This window comes from Mycteria americana, chromosome 1, assembly GCF_035582795.1.
Source record: "Mycteria americana isolate JAX WOST 10 ecotype Jacksonville Zoo and Gardens chromosome 1, USCA_MyAme_1.0, whole genome shotgun sequence".
Classification (NCBI taxonomy): domain Eukaryota; kingdom Metazoa; phylum Chordata; class Aves; order Ciconiiformes; family Ciconiidae; genus Mycteria; species Mycteria americana.
In genome coordinates this window covers 125,696,520-125,711,714 of record NC_134365.1, presented here as the reverse complement: position 1 = coordinate 125,711,714, position 15,195 = coordinate 125,696,520, and the positions used below count along the sequence as shown (strand labels likewise).

The 15,195-nt window shown below is 38.8% G+C and overlaps 1 protein-coding gene across 18 annotated transcripts in view; it reads left to right on the top strand.

Annotated features, from left to right (window-relative positions):
- The window catches only part of KDM6A (lysine demethylase 6A), a 161,888-nt gene that overhangs the window by 60,010 nt on the left and 86,683 nt on the right, over positions 1 to 15,195 (top strand). The window lies entirely within an intron of this gene.

The window sequence follows — 15,195 nt, the reverse complement described above, 5'->3', positions numbered from 1 at the left end:
AGTTTTCATATCACTGGCTGTATAGAAAGCTGCATCAGTTTTGCAGAATGCTGCGGACTCGCAATGTTTTAATGGTTTCAAAAAGCAGCTGGACAAATTCAGGGAAGAAAAATCCATTAAGAGCAATTAAATATGAAGACACTTTGTCTGGCTTTAGAAACCTCTGAACCACAAATCACTGGAGGTTGGGAGGGTATTCTTGGGAGGGGAAGGCTTAAAATAATGATAGAACAGTGAATGAAGTTACTCTTAGCAATAACTTCAACAGTAACATTTTAAAAGTTAAATGATTCTGCTGAATTGTGTGATAGCCTGCCCCATCCCTCCAGGATCACCTACTCGAAGTTATGTTTCCATTTAGTGACGTAGTCTTTCCCTTTTGGAGAGGAAGGATGATTTTCTGATTAAATGCAATCATTGGATATTGTCTAGAGCAGAACTACTCTGTGGAGCTATACAAGAATTTCAGTACACTTTATCCTATTCTCTCTTTCTCTGAAATCCATAAAAATATAATAACATAAATGAAATCATCCATCTAGTTCATAATGGAACATTATAGCCCTGTCTCAATTCTGTTTCTGATCTCAAAATCTAGGCAAACAGAGCCCTCTATCTGTCTGAAACTTGTAAATAAGTTCTGACGACAAGCTTGTCTGGAAGGCACTTCCACTTCACTCAGACAAATACGTCTTTAAGAGGAATGTCAGCCTTTTTCTTTCCTAAACTTTCTTCCCTGTGCACTGATGTCAAACTAATTCCTTGGGAGTCTCCTTGGTCACGATGGCTGTAACACTGGCTTTTATAGAAAGAGAACATGTAGGTACTCCTTGCTGGTGAATTTGTCTGACCTGGGCTTTAAGTAAAGAGAAAACTGAAGCAAACAGATGATGAATGTCAATTCTGAGTTCAAGAAAAGCCCAGATGACTGATGGCACAGGAAGGCAACTAGTCTTGAACTGAGAATGCATATTAAGTGCTGCCTTGGAAAAATAATACAAAATAAAAATGGCTCTAAAGGAACACAGTTGATATTTTGGATTTTTTAAAATACTACTGTTCAATGGTTTTGCGAATTCTGGTCTTTCATGTAGACACGTAACTCCAAATTCATGTGGCATCTTTCCGTGTTCCTGTTAACTAACCTCTCTAAACCTTGATTTTTTATCTTTTCCTGGGATTCTAGTTTTAGTTATATATTATTAGTCTTACAGGCTGTACATACAAACTGGGACATGTTGTGTGTGTTGAGATATTTTGGTGATTCAAGTTCAGGGAGCAAGTACCAGGGGTAGGACTTTGCTTTGTTACTTGGCTGGAATACAGTGAATCACTGACGTATTGGAGCACTGTCTTGAAGCACTGCTCCTTTCCATGGTAACTCATCTGTTCTGGCTGTGAAGAGGAGTGGTCGACAGTTTTGTAATTATTGGGAAGAATGTGATCTGCCATGTTGACAAAGGATTACTTTGTCATAAGTGGAACAAAGTTTCCTGTCTCTGTGCTGTGTCAGTCAAGTGTGAGGTGAACAGCAATTCACTGGTCTGGGTTACCACACCAATGTAAATCCAGAAGCATACTTCTCCTGAATCACTTTCGTAGACTTTGCTTTTAGAAACAGAGAATGTAGGGTGAATGGCCGTGTGTAGGAAAATCTAAGACATGGATCTCATAAAGCCAAGTTACTCAAAATTCTTGGTTTAGAAACTCCCACTTCATTTAAATGCAAGGAAATAAAGTAGAATTTTCTATTTTATTCCTTTCACCCCATGCATATTGCACAGACAGCAGTGTTCTCTAAGGGGTTTGGGGAGGGCTGAAACAGGTTGTTAGCCTGGGGATTCTCTTTGTTTTACTGAAGAGGATATGAATTTTAGGCCTGAAAAGTATTTATTGGAGGCCAGTCAGACAGTGAAGGCACTAAACAGGTTTAAAAATGATTGAGAGGCATAGCTATCATTCTGTGAAATCTTAAGAGAAATTGAGAAGTAGAATATATCTACCAGTTGATACAGAATCAGATATTTAACTACCACGTTAAACAATTAAATATAGCCGGGACTTCCTAAAGCACATCCTGAAGTGCTTGTGTTTGTGTTTAAGAAAAGTATCAAATGTCATGTCGAAAGCGAGTTAAAAAGAGGGAAATGTTCCACAAAACTTCTTAAATGCTTCCACAAGGCATCAAACACAAATTAGACCTTCCAGAAAATGAGTTCGTATTCTCTCCTTTTCCCTGACATTGATTGTGAAGAGACCTTTTTAGGCTCCCTGCCTGTCATATTCCCCGTCTGTCAGAGCAGGCCTTCAATGGCTATGGTCTGTCTCCCAAGGAGTAATTTTTTTTTTTTTTTTTAATGTTGGGAGTTCTTCCTATCAGACCAGTACTTAAGTACCCTTAATTATTCACATAATCTTCCCATGTTAGTATTCATTCTCCTGTACATTTGAGAGTCAGGTTTCTGTTTCGGTTAAGCAAAATACTGTAAAGAATATTGATAGTTTCAAGGTAGGATGTTTATGCCTGCCCGTTTTGAGATCTGCTAGGTGACTGCACGGCCATGATCACAGGTTTATGAATCTGCCCACATCGTCTTCATGCCTTAGAACTGTGTTTGTCTTTCTGTGGGTGTAATTTACTTCATTTTTTATATCTGCAATTAAAGAATGATCCTGTTTATGGAATTTCCATTGTAATAGATAACTGGACCTTAAGACAATGTGTAAGAAAGCTGTAAAGTCTTTTTTGAAAATGTTACTTTAAATAAGAAGGTAGAGAGAGTCCGATTACAGTGGAGAGGAATTGCATATTCAGAAAAGATGGGAAGTAGCATACAGGATATAAGTTTAAACAGTCCTTAATGTTCTCTGAAGTGATAGAAAATTGTTGTTAATTGTCTTGTGAAGGGGGAAAAGCCACATCTTTGATCTAGGAAAATAAATCTAAATTGATGTACATTAGACAGTGTCATATGGAAGAGTTGTAAGTGTGGGGATGGTTTTAAAGATTTTTAATGATTTTAATGATTGGAAGTGAAAGTGAATATTGATATTCTAAAATAGAAGATAAATTTTGTATGTTGAATGGTAGAAATTTAGAAGTACAAAAAAAGATTACGGAGAATTAAGATAGCAGGTGGAATTTCATATGGTATGTTGAGATTTTTAAATGGAAGTATTTGAAACTATTTGTATCCACCATCTCATATCTACATAGCTGATGGTGTTCAGGAAACTGACCGGAGTATCAGAAAAAGTAGAGGGTATGAAGAAGAAGTTAGAAGCCCAAACAATATTTAGTTCAATAAAGAACAATGTAGAAGCCTATACTGGAAAGCATGGTCTTATGTAAAAGATAAGTGTAGTTCAACTTGACATGTTACTAGAACCTAGTCATCCTCCTCTCAAATGTAGAACAGCAGAATGAAATTTCAGATAAATGATAAAAGCATATCCAAGAACTGTTTGCAGAGGAGGCAGACAGGAGGGAGGGTGAATCAACACATAACCATGTATATGGGTTAGAAGGGATTCTCCCGACTTTTAGTACAAGAGTAAGGGGGTATCCACTCACACGGAGGAGCAGCAATTACAATGTAAAATTAATTTGTGGAACTCAACTTAGCAAGTTATCTTTAAATAAGAGCTCCCTAGAGTCTTGCAAAAGGATGTCAAATTAACAGAGAAGGAGAAAATCCCCATACTGCGGCATTGGTTAATTGGCCCTCTTCTTCTGTCCTGTCTTCTCTCCTCTGTCACACTGTCAGCTAAGTGCATAAGCAATGGAGTTTAGGAACAAACTGCCCCAGAGGAAAAGATTTTAAAACTACCAACTTTGAGAGGTTTCTTATAACCTTTCCTTGTAAGAAAAGGTAATAGTCAGAACTGAGGAGAGACTGAGTGGATTTAAAATGTTCAGGTTCCTGATTCAGGACAGTTGTGATGTTTCTGTTTGCATTTTTTCAGAGTTAATTTTTCAGAAGTTAAACCGTTGACAGAAGTAATACAGCAGCAGTGATATGATGGTAAGAAGAAGAGGGATTAGTGAGGGAAAGAAAGCTGAGCTCCGGAGTAGAGGAAGAAAGAGCTAAGTAGAGCAGTGCAGAATTAGCAGAGAAGAGATGGTGGAGACTGAAAGAAGTGTCCTATCATTTGGCTTGTTTGTATTTTTTTCCTTTGTTTGTTTTGCCTTAAGAAATTGAAGGCTCTTAAACTTACTAGTATATATATTCACAGAGTGGGCTGAAAATTTACTGATGTACAGTTTTCTGTTAAGAAATGATGATTTGATGGAATTGAAATATTCTGTGGGAATGGTTGGTGGGCTGCCCAGCTGCTTTGCTTTGCTCTTGGCTGCTGGCCATCTTGTCTGCTCCCCCAGCTGCCTGTCGTGTGGGCCTGCTGCCTTGTCTGTTGTATCCTATTTTAAGTATTTGTACATTCTAACAAATAAAACAGCAAATCACCAATTAGAACACCAATTAGTGATTACTACTAAACCAACTACAGTCTTAATTGGAAAATCATTTTCAGTAATAATTGATTGATATCTAACTAGCAACCATTAATCAATGATCTTGCATTTTGATACTTCAAACAATTAAACCTTTAAAAAATTAACACATTCTTATTTTAATATTTGACATATGTATAACAATACATAAAATATATACCCCAAAATATGCTATCCAGTAACATTTATCGTTTTCGGATGTTACTGACTAGTGTAAAAATCAAGTCACAATTGAAGCGACCAGTGAGATTTTTTTCCTAAAGCTGATACTCAGAATTTTGCTCCAAATGTGGGATTTTGTTCAGTTTGCAGTTTACAGAACTGTTTTTATGCTAGAGCTAATGATGCCTGGGTAATGACAGGCTGGTGTCTGTTGTTCTTTCGCACCTCCTGTCCTTCCTTCTCCCACTTCTCTTTGTAAGCGCACGCAAACTGGAATTCCTCTAGTTTTCCTGGTGAAGCATCCTGAATGACATCTTGTTTCCTATGACATCTCTTAGCAGGAAAAGCACATGCTTGATTTAAATCTGTGCTAAGAGGCTAAGTGTCTCTTCCCAAAGAGGAGAGTGTAATTAAACTCTTATGTACTTTCTGAAAGTAGGCCTTGGGGGCTCTTTTCTCTATCCAGCAGGTATTTTCAGTGACATTCCTCAAGTTTTTCATCTTTGAGATGTCTTCCTTTCTATAAAATTCATTTGAAGGCAGCTAACAGGTTCAAGAGTTATTCAGCCGGAAAGAACAACACGTAAGTAGCAAGAGCAGTCTTAGGGAACTTGGTTAAAAATTCAACTTAAAATGTTTCCATTAAGCAGAGTTCCAGATTCAACTTGGTTCTAGTTACTGCCCAGCACAATGTGGCTTAAAGGAACAACCTTAGACAGTTTTGTCACTTAATTTGTGTGATTGTTTTCCTTTGTTTTTTGCTGGTTTGCTTGTGTGTATTTGAATCACTCTCTAGTCATTCATGCCTTAGTATATTCAGCTTGTCCACTCCCATTTTATGTGGAGTGCCTCAGGTAGAGCAGCTGTGTAATTAATGATATTAAGGCTTTTTTCCAACACAGCAGTGACTCTCCAGCAGTGAGAAACTGACAGGGAAATAATGGGGCTACTTGTAAACTCAGTGGGATTCCTATCTTTGCTGGAAGGGGTTGGAAAAATGGTGAATCAAGAACGTAAAATTCTGTACTAGTAGTTCTATTTCATAAAACGTTTTGAAGGTGATGGGTATAAATAGTGATGATCACTTGCCATATAAAAGGGAATAAAGCATTTCAATAAACTGTCCAAATGTCATCTTCCAAAAAAGATGTTTCAGTAATGTTTGTGTGTATACATGAACAGATATTAATTTCTGTACTTTGTTTGAAAACATTTGTGAAGAGATCTAATAATTTTTGTTAGGTCAGCGTATCTAGCTGGAAAAAGAGATGAGCCAAATCCTTTAATAGATATGAAACAAGAGCAGTAGTTGTCAAAGAAAAACAGAGGTTGAGAAAACTGCTTTGTGTTTAATTTGCTTGTGCTACTCAGTATTGGGGCCCCACCTCAAGGATATGGATAAAATAAAGAAGTGCCTACAGGACAGCACTATGGGGGAATCTCTCTTATCTTTTCTGGGCGATCAGCAGAAATGGGTGCCTCTCTGAAGTGCTTGTACACCAATGGATGCAGCATGGGGAAAAAATGGGAGGAGTTACAGGTCCACATGCAGTTGCCGGACTATGATCTCACTGGGATCACAGAGATGCAGTGTGATAGCTCACACAACTGGAGTGCTGCAGTGGATGGCTACAGGCTCTTTAAGAAGGACAGGCTGGGAAGGTGAGGAGAAGCCCTTTATGAAAGATCAGGTAAAATGCACGGAGCCCTGCTTTTGGGCAGTTGAGAAGCCAGTTGAGCAATTATGGGTCAGGATTAGTGGATGACCAGTGTGGGTGATGTTGTGGTGGTTGTCTGCTACAGACCATCTGGTCAAGAAGTAGTAGATGAGGCCTTCTTCCAACAACTGGAAGAAGCATTCCATTTTCAGACACTGGTCCTAATAGTGGGCTTAGCCATCCTGGTATCTGCTGGCAGGGCAACGCAATAGGGTACAAGCAATCCAGGAGGTTTCTGAAATACATTGATGACAAGTTCCTGACACAACTGATGGAGGAGCCAACAACAGGAGATGGTCTGCTCATCTCATGCTTGCAAACATGGAAGAACTGATTGTGAGTGTGAAGGCTGAGGGCAACATTGGCTGCAGGGACTGTGAAGTAATGGAGTCCAGGATCCTGAGACAAGGGAACAAAGCAAATAGTAGAATCAAAACCCTGGACTTAGGAGAGGAGACCTTGGTCTGCTCAGGGATCAGCTTGGAAGAATCCTTTGGACATGGCCCTGGAGAGAAGGGGGGTCCATGAGAGCTTGTTAATTTTCAAGAATAACTTTCTCCGAGCTCAAGAACAGTCCATCCTGACTTACAGGAAGTTAGATAAAAAGGAAAGGAATCCTGCATGGATGAATGAGATGCTCCTGACAAAACTCAGGTGTAAAAAGGGAGCACACAGAGGTAGAAGCAAGGATAGGTGACTCAGGAGGGATATAGAGACATCGTCCAAGCATTCAGGGATTGCGTAAGGAAAGGCAAAGCCTACATGGAGTTGAATTTGGCAAGGGATGTGAAGGGCAACAAGAAGGGCTTCTACAAGTATATCAGCAGCAAAAGGAAGATGAAACAATATGTGAGTCTGCTGCTGAATGGGGCAGGTAACAAAGGATATGGAAAAGACCGAAGTGCTTAGTGCCTTCTTTGCCTTGGTCTTTACTGGTAGGACTTGCCTTCAGGATTCCAAGACCCTTGAAAGCAGTGGGAAAGTCTGGACCCAGTACTACTTGCTCTCAGTAGAGGAGGATCAAGTTTGGGAACGTTTAAACAGACTGGATATCTACAAGTCCATGGGACCTGATGAGATGCATCAATGAGTGCTGAGGGAGCTTGCCCATGTCACTGTGAGATTACTCTCAATTATCCTAGAAAGGTCATGATGATGGGGGAAGGTTCCTGAGGCCTGGAAGAAAGCAAATGTCACTCCTGTCTTCAGGAAGGACAAGAAGGAGGATCCAGGGAACTACAGGCCAGTCAGCCTCACCTCCATCCTTGGGAAGGTGATAGAGCAAATTATTCTGGAAACTATTTCCAAACACACTCAAGGCAGGCAAGTCATTGGAAGTAATCAGCATGGATTTATGAAGGGGAAATTATGCTTGATGAACCTGATAGCCATTTGCAGCACAATGGCTAGTTTGGTGGAGGAGGTGAGAGCCATTGATATTGTTTGTGTTTACTTTAGTAAGGCTTTCACACTGCCTGCCATAATATACTCATAGACAAACTGATGAAGTACAGACTAGATAAGTGGTCAGTGTGGTAGATTGAAAACTGGCTAACCTGGGCTCAAAGGATTGTGATCAGCATCACAGAGTCCAGCTGGAGACCCAACCACTAGTGGTGTATCCCAGGGGGTTGATAGGGGGGCCAGTGTTCTTCAGCATCTTCAGTTAATGATCCGCGTTGTGGGGTAGAGTGCACTGTCAGCAAGTTTGCAGAGAATACAAAACTAGGAAGAGACCACATAGTTGTGCTGCTCTGTGGGACCTGAACTGCCTACAGGAGCTTCATGGAGTTCAGCAAAGGGAGATGCCAAGTCCTGTGTCTGTGGAGGAATAACCCAATGCACCAGCACAGGCTGGAGGCTGACTGGCTGGAAAGCAGCTTTGCAGAAAAGGCCCTGGGGGTCCTGGTGGACAAATTGACCATAAGCCAGCAATGTGCTGTTGCAGCAAAGGCAGCCAGCAGCATCCTGGGCTGCATGAGGCAGAGCATCACCATCAAGTTGAGGGAGGTGATCTTTCCTCTCTACTGAGCCCTGGTGAGGACACTGTGGAGTGCTGGGTCCAGTGCTGGGCTGCCAAGTAGGACAGAGACAGGGAGATACTGGAGCAAGTCCAGTAAAGGTCCATGAGGCTGATTTAGGGCTTGAAACATCTGTCGTACAAGGAGAGGAGGCTAAGAGAGCTGGGGTTGTTCAGCCTGCAGAAGAGAAGGCTCACGGGCATCTTGTCAGGGTGTACGAGTAAATACCTGATGTGGGAAGTAATGAAGACCGAGCCAGACTCTTCTCAGTGGTGCCCAGTGAAAGAAGGAAAGGCAGTGGGCACAAATTGAAAACACAATATTCCTTTTAAAAACAGGAAAACCTTTTTTTTTAAATTGTGAAGGTGATTGAACAGTGGAAGAGGTTGCCCAGAGAGTTTGTGGAGACTCTATCCTTGGAGGCGGTCAAAACCTAACTGGACATCGTCCTGGGAAACCTGCTTTAGTCGAGCCTTCCTTGAGCAGAGGGTTGGACTAGATGATCTCCAGAGACATCATCTCCATTTTTTGTGCAAACTGGGCAAATTTGTTTAGTTGTAAAGCATGCAGTCTCAAATATGGCTTTCTATTTGGGGTCAGGTTACATATTTTAAATCACGTATCATACAAAATAAATTAGAAATTTTGTGATTGTTAACAGCATTCTGGGAATCTGTAGAGAGAGTATTAAATTTGGTTAGATGAATCATCTCTAAAATGTCTTTCAAGGTGAATTTAATCTTTGTGTGTTGCACAACACCTTTGCTCACTTGATTAGCTTCAGAAAAATACTGTTTTCTGTTAAGATACTTAAAATTATTGAAAATATTTGTATCAACTGGAAAACGAAGATGTTTACATCAAGTAAAATTTTATAAGCTTCAGCGGAAGGCACATAAATCAGATACCCATAGCAAAGATCACTATTTAGACATTTGCTTGGCTGTTTGTTCTTATGACAAATTTGAGGAGGTACACTAGTTGATTAGTATTCCATTTTGCCAGGGACCTAAATTTACTTATGGGTAAAGGAATACCCAGTTTACAACACTGCATATATTCCATCATTAATGAAGAGGTTTTGAGTTATTTAATGTTGCTTTATCATTTTGTCTTTCATACTGAAGTACTCCCTATAAAGCGATTGTGGCACAGTGTATTACTAAGGGGTGTTGAAATTATTAATGTATCTCGAATTAGTTACTCTATGTGGTTTTTGATAATTCATCAGTAGTCTTGTCTTGATGTACCCTGTCCTTCCCTGTGTGACAAGGAGCTTTTTTACAGATAGTGCTGGAAAGCCACTTGATGGACGGTGGTGGAACAACACTCCCTCTTCAGGTTGTTTAAACAAGTTTTGCCATATGTGTCTTAGTCCATAAGTAAAAATGGTGGGACAGCAGTGTTTCAGAGAAGTTGAAAGAGTAGTGTTCATTCAGAGGGGAGCTACAGGGAAGTGCAGCACTGGTGGGGAGTTGCAAAGGCTATGGACAAACGTACTGTCTTTCCTAAAGAGGAGATGAGAAGGGAGCAGCATGGGGAGGAGAGTATAGTAATTTCAAAGATAGATACCACTTACAAGGGAAAAAAAAAAAAAATCTTTTTTTTTTTACTTTGAGGGTGGTGTGGGATTTTTGTTTATTTGGTTTTTATTTGTTTTATTTTGTTTTTTATGCTTCACCTTCTTAAGAACTTTTCAGGGAAAGGAAAAAAATGGAAAGTATTTTTTATGAATTAAGAAAGATATACTAGTCAGTTTTCTTCTACAAATAGTAGATGTATTTTGGCAATACTTACGCTCTGAAAAGATTAACTTCTTGAAGACAAAATTAAGTTACTTTGTAGTTATTTAGCAAGATGTTACATTAATTAATCTATTACGTATGCCAGAATATATTTGTCACAGGAATAATGACTTTTATATATAAAGTGCTTTCACATGGCTGCTGGGATGCAGGGACACACCCGGTAACAATTTTTTGACTATTGTGATTATTGCTGAAGAAGCAGGGTTGTGCAAGCATGTTATATATAGATGTATTTTAAAGATCCTATATAAACCTAATGATTTTTCAGGTACTATAAAATTTCTTGAAGACCTTGAAGAAGCCAAAACTACTGATATTAATTTGTAATACACCCCTTACAGGGACCTTAGCAATTTTGCACATGTTGGGAATGTGTAGAGCATGTAGATAGGTAGCTCTCTTTTTCATGTTTGTACAAATCTAAACAAATCTCATTTGAACCCTCCCCTCTTTCTCCCGAGCACTTATAATCTTTGAGCTGGAACTGCTAGAGCTTGTCAGCTCCCAAAGGCATATAGCTGTTTACGCACAGGAGCCTGAGTGGAATTTTTTATGCAGTACATATTCTCCAGGGAACTGTTATTATATATTGAGTAGTGTCAGGAGGAAGTATTAGGCACCATAGTGTCAAAATTTCATCTTTCATTTTTTCAGTAAAAAAATAAACATATTCACACATTTGAACACAAAAACTGTTCTTCTGCTTCGAACAGGTGGTTGAGAGACCCTGTGACCACAGGATGCGATCTAAACTGTAAAACCTTCTTTTCCTAGTTAGGTTTTCTGAAGAGCAGTGGCCCCCTGCCCATGTGCGTCTTCTGCAGCCTGGCGTGACGTGGGCCGGACTGCAGGTTCCACTGGAACTTGGGCAGCTGTGGAAGGGGTGTTCAGAGTCCTGCTGGAAGCAATTTTAGTATGTCATCGAAGACTTTTTGATTCCTGGCAATAGTAAGCAAATGAAAAACAGTCACTGGTCTGATAAGGGTGCTGAACTTCATCTTTTTTCCATAGTTTTCCTTCAGACTTCCACCAGCCAACTGCATGGGGACTTTGTTTCTCATGTTTTGTTTTTTATTTCGTAGTATGGTGGGATACACTCTGATTTCTGTATAAATTTTATCAACTTTTTAATGAAATAAAGGGATTATTTTACCTACATCTGGCCCTGCCCCTTAGCGTCATAAAGAAGAAATGGTGTATTTGTCTGTGTGTCTCACTGGTTAAGGACCTGCATGGAGAAGGCTGACAGGCAGGCTGTGATGTTATTTCCTGTTTTTACCCATCTTGTGCTGACCCACAGAAGTTGATTTCTCTCAAGTCAAATGTTTATATGTGGCTTAGGAGGTAATGAAGTATTGCCTTTTTTTTTTTTTAATGTAGGTTGCCTGTTTAATCTTTTATTTCAGATTTCACTCTTAGTGTTTGAAAAGTGATTGTAGGTTTGATATGCATTTTGTTGGTAGCAGTGTAGGCTTAAAGAGCTTTTACTTATTTTGCTTACATTCCACTCTTTCACTTGTGCTAATGCAGTTGTTTATGGAGGGGCTACACAGCGAACTTGGCTGGGAAACTGATCCAGTTAAAAATAATCCTTTTTTATCTGGATATTAATAACTCAGATCAGTTCTGGCATCCAGTTGGCTGTAGTACTCTACAAATGATTGATCAGCAAAAATGAGAGGCAGTATTAGGGAATGTTCCTGAATCAGCAATGCTATGAAACTATGGCAAAAACTGCTCCTTTTCATTTTTAAGTTGGAAGGTCCTGACTGGATGCTGCCTGGAGCCTGCTTTGCCTCTTTAGTGTCTTTTTCTACTCTCTGATTTTCTAGAAGCGCCTGCCGAACAGATTTTCATTTGCAAGCATAACTTCTTTGTATATTCTTGTGTTTATAAAACACAAATTTGGAATTGATAATAGGGTCTCAACTGCTTGTGGCAGATAAGCATGTTACTTGTGAAAAATATCTGGACCCAGATGTGGTAGCTATACATTTTTAGAGTCAGTCAAAGATGGCCATTTGTAAGTCTGAATGCGAGTATGGCCACTTGTTATGCAGGACAGGTGCATTTTTCTAACCTTGTGTTTATAGATAAAGTGTAACTGTGGTGGTCTGGTCTGATGTCTTTCTGCCGGAAGCACTGGCTGCATGCTTGAAGATGGAGAAAAAGGCTTTGTTGTGAACTTGGCCTGAGATAGCTAGAGAACAGAGCACGTGAAATGTTGAGGATCTCTTTCTATCTGCTGCTTCAAAGAGACTATGAACCAGTTATTTGGGTTAATACAGAAGGTCTGTGAGATGGGTGGAGTTTTCCTCATTGGTTAGTTTACTTTTTTTCTTGATTGCTTAAAACAAACGAGACCAAAAAGTCTTCAACATGCTTATTCATCTCAGTTACATAAAAAGGTACATACAGATATATTTTTGTCTTCTGAGTTACCTATCAATAAAATACTGTGGCTTATACATTTTGTAAAATGTAATTGATATGTTGCTCAGCAGTAAATAGCGCATGTAAGTAGCAGAATACACAATATAAACTTGACAATCTTCTTAAATTGCATAAGCATGTAAAATGGAAAGAGGTATTTGAGCCATCTAGTGGTTGGTATGAAACACTTGAACATTTTTTGATAGTTTGTAGAAAATGTAAATTACATCAGCTTGGAAATAGCGTTTCTAATTTGTCTGCTTTTTAATAGCATGGCTGTAGAATGAAAAAACCCAGACATTCAACTTCAAATTTGAGGTACAGTCTGTTTTGGTTTGCAGCTTTTTTTCAATTTACTGTAGATTTTAGTGAAGAGAGAGATCTGATAACATAAAAATTACATTAGGAGTTAGTAGCCAAAGAATGAGTTTTGTTAGCATGAGACAGAAATTGTGAGGGTTGTCAAGAAGTTCAAGGAAAGGATAGTAATAAGATAATTTTGTTTTCTTCTTCTTACTGAAAAATGTTTGGAGGGAAAAAAGTGGGCTTGTGTCCTACCTCACCAGCTATTTATAGCAGGATTTTGAATAGCAGGGATTACATTAAAAAAGTAATCTTTACTGGAAAACATGAGATGGATATTTTTTGTGATAAACTTCTCCAAATGAAAGTAACAGAGGCAACTTAAAACAGATTTATTGAAATAGGGTGTGTTCCTGGTAAACAGAGTCACAGAATCTTATGATGTTAAGAAAAACGATGTTTTATAGATGAAAATTTCGTGTAATGATCTCGCTTGGTCCTGATATGCATTAAGCTGTTCTAGCCTTTCATATTGGCTGTTGCCAATAGGAACTTGGCTGCACATTGAACTTGATGGTATTCTGCAATACAGGCAGAAAAGTCAGTTGCTAAAGTAATGAACTTTATGTGCATCTCGCCTTGAATTATTTGTGGGAAAATACTTCATACACTGAAACACTGTGATATCTTCCAGTCCTTGTGAAAGTCCCATCCAGGTTCAAACGCAGATTAGAAGATATTTTTTAATCTTTACTAAGACAAATCTAATAAACAGTCAACAAGCAGTACTAATGGTGTTACATGCAGTTAGAGCTATAGTATTTCAGAACAGATAAATATGATCCATACTGACATTTCAGAATTTGCATCTTTACATTTGAAATGAAGTATTACAGAGTCTTAAATCTTGCCCTGTTTTTTATTGAGAAGACAGTGGTAGCTTAACAGATTTTTAAGGTCAATCTCAAATATTTTGTAAGGCCGAATGAGAGAAAAATGGGAAAGCCAGTCATAGAACAAAAGACAGAGCAGTGATGGCTGATTTGTATTTTACTGGGACAGGGACAACCTGAAAGCTTCATGTGAATTTGATATAGTAATTACATTTGGACAAATCACCTGCATCTTAGTCCTGTTGTGCCTTGAAAGTTGATTATTATTAACCCTTAGGATCAAAATATCAGCTAGAGTAATCTGAATCTGTAACTTGTTTGGACAGTGAATTCTAATAGGTTTCAGAAGAGGAAATTAAATTCTTTGAAGATTGAAGAGGTTTTAGTTGTCTGACATATTTTTGCTTGAATTTTGCAGTGTGGTGATGAAGGATTTTTGTTATTACTATTATTCTCAATCTTTACAATGATCTAGTCTTGATTGCAGTTGGTGGATCTCTCGGGTAACACTGGACAGTTTTGTTCAACCTGCCCTGAACACAATAAAGGTTACTAGGTGCGCGCTGTGTTTTGCAGGCTTCCGTGTTGCAGACGTGAAAATCTCTCTTTCTATCTTACTTCTTCATTTAAAATTACTTTTAAATCAAGGCATTATGTATGCTCAGTTTTTGAGCTTGCTTTCTCTCCTAGTCTGTTGTTGCTAGAGCACGCTTGGAAAGCAGGAAATACATGGGGTACAGAATTAGAGGTGTTTTATCTTTACGATGTCCATGTTGTGTTTTTGTTCAGTTAAACAGGAATGTGGTTTTATGGTAGTATTAAAATGTCATCTTTTATTGTTTATGTACTTCCCTCTCCACACCCCCTGTTAGCATCTTCCAGTGCTCTGATTGTCATAGTGTCTGGTCATACCACAGCATTTTCTTGGAAGCTATCCATTGCTGAAGCTATGATCCAACTGTGTATTCATGAAAGGATCTTTGGCATTTCCCCTGGTTTTAATTTGCATTTAGAAGATGCAAATGAGGTATAATGAAATTGTAATATTGGGTCCTGTTTCTGATGAATGCTGCTCTTTGAATTGTGTTCTGGTTACCAGTTATTTTCTAGGAGAAATTTGGTTATACCTTTTATATTTGAATTGGGTTTAAAGCATAACTAGGATTCCTTTCATGGAATTCCATAGAAATTTGACTTGTTGAAGAAGTGCATGCAAGTGGAAGAGGCATTATCTTGAGCTACAGTTTTTGACAATGGAAATTCCATCTCTTGTCCATGTGTCAGGGCTTTGTGTTCTTTGGGATGCATTCCTGGTCCCTCAAAACCAGAATTATACATAAGAAA